Below are 2302 nucleotides of genomic sequence, written 5' to 3'. Positions count from 1 at the left end.
AAAACTTTCCGCAACACTAAACTTTCCCCACTTTCGCTTCATTCGATTATGATTCGACGTGAAAGGTACTCATCACTGGGTTTGGTTTTGGGGAGACACAAATGGGTGTCTACAGTAGCCTATTTTTCAGAAACCTTTTTTTAGTTTGAAACATTCCTTTTAGTTAATTTAGCTTAGTTTTCATCAAATCAAATCATTGTATTAGTGAAATTCAAGAATTATTCTCAGGGTTTGACACTTTGTATTCAACATTTGAAGCTTCAATTAGTAATTTCTTCAACCTTATTCTAGTTAATTTTATATTTTATTTGGTATTTGCATGTTACTTGAATCGTTTTAGTTCTTGATAATTTCTTGTTAGATGATAGTGAATTCGATTGTTAACCAGTTTTCCCCAATTATGGAAGTAGTTAGAACCCTAATACTTGTTTGCATGTTGATGAATATGAGTTGTGAGTAGTCTTCTTGCTAGGGGTTGGGTGAAGCTCAACCTTTTAGGTTAATTATGCAAATGTGGGAGTAGCATTGATGTTTGTATTGCAATTAAATTGATTGCATGAGATTGCTTGTTAGTTCTTCATGATAGGATTAGCTACCCTTGATTTAGGAACTTGATAGCATGATATGCTTAGTTTGACATGGAAATGTGAATGAAGCATGGCATTACTTATTGCAATTCGATTATGTATCTTCTATTGTTAAACTAATGAGGAATCTAATTTTAGTATTGTGAGTTGTTTCCTAATTGCACGAGGTTGATGTTACATATAGTCCTTGTTATATCTTGTCTATTTTACTCCCCGTTTGCCTAATTGCCTTGGTTGAGTGAATCCCATTCCCTAGTGTCTTTTATACATCGTTTTAGAACCATAATTTGTTTGTCTACTTGATGAACCCCCAATTCACCAAAGACTTCAAGTTAGCTTAAGTGTTAAGATCTTTAGCAACCATATCCCGTTCCTTGTGGACCGAAATCTTACTTGTTATTATGCTTGGTTTGTAGGATGTTTTTTTATAAGTGAGTTTGATTGAGTGTGGAATGTGCGACCGTTCTAATGCCCATCAAAATGGCGCTGTTGCCGGGAACGGTGTTGTTGATTGCTAATTGATTGCTTGAGTCTAGTTCACTATAAAAACAACAAAAATTCAAAAATAGTGTGTTTCTTTTTGGCTACACTTGTAACCTTGTTACTAATTGCAATTGTTGAGAGTGTATGCGCAGAAATCATAACAGGATTTTGGTGCCTTACGATCCTGAGATTGAACAAACCTATAGGAGGAGAAGGAGAGCTGGTTCTAGGCAAATAACTACTTCCCCAACTAGGGAGGTCAATTTCGAGGAAAGACAAGAGCAAATGGGTGACTCAGAACCACCAGTTGAAAGACCTTTAAAGGAGTTGGGAACTTCGGGAGCTTATTGAGCTTCAAGTGGCATTGCTCCACCCTTTACTCAAGCCAATGATTTTGAAATTCGGCCCGCAATGATAAATTTGATCGAAGGGAGGCAATTTAGTGGAGCAAAACATGAGAGCCCTCTTGCAAATTTGAACGAATTTGAAAAATATTGCAACACGATCAAGGTAAATAGGGTAACTCGGGAATTTGTGAGACTAAAGATATTTCCTTTCTCCTTGATAGGAAGGGCTCTTGAATTGCTTGAGAAAGAGGTAAGGCCTAACTCCTTGAGAACTTGGGATGAGGTCACCATGACTTTCTTAGGGAGATTCTACTCTCAAAAGAAGACGGCTGAGGCAAGGGATTTGATCCAAGGTTTTCGTCAAAGGGCTAGTGAAACCATTTACGAGGCATGGGAAAGATATAAATAATATCAAAGGAAGTGTCCCCATCATGGAATTCCAACTTACCAAGTGCTTCAAATTTTTTATGGGGGCTTAAGCCCACAAGGAAATACTAGCTTAGATGCGGGAGCAGGTGGCCGATCATGAACAAAACGGAGGAGCAAGTCATTGAGATAATTGAGGATGTGGTGAGGCACCACATGGATTGGCAATAAGGAGAGAGGGAGTCTCTAAGCAAAGGAGGAAATGCGGTTTACTCTATCGATCACCTCAACGCCATCAATAATTTGACGTCCCCAATCGCTAACCTTGGCAAGGAGATGACATCTATCAAGACGAAACTTGAGACCTCTACTTCACAACAAGAGCATCCCTCCCAATCTAAGAGGAGAGGTTGACGAGGGGTGGAACTAGGTCGTTGAAACTAATCCTCCCTCGGTCAAACTAAATTTATAAACACTTAACCAACGTAAATACTAGTACAGAGGCAAGTCAAGGTTCGA

General features: G+C 38.6%; 1 non-coding gene across 1 annotated transcript; it reads right to left on the bottom strand.

The window, feature by feature from the left end:
• Window positions 1-1749: 1749 nt before the first annotated feature.
• LOC145565592 (small nucleolar RNA R71) lies at window positions 1750-1855 on the bottom strand. Its single transcript, XR_014095059.1, has one exon. It is a non-coding gene; the product is annotated as a small nucleolar RNA R71 (small nucleolar RNA).
• Window positions 1856-2302: the final 447 nt, after the last annotated feature.

The sequence above is a fragment of the Chenopodium album genome, chromosome 1, assembly GCF_948465745.1.
Source record: "Chenopodium album chromosome 1, dcCheAlbu1.1, whole genome shotgun sequence".
Classification (NCBI taxonomy): Eukaryota; Viridiplantae; Streptophyta; class Magnoliopsida; order Caryophyllales; family Amaranthaceae; genus Chenopodium; species Chenopodium album.
This window is presented reverse-complemented; position numbering and strand designations above follow the sequence as displayed.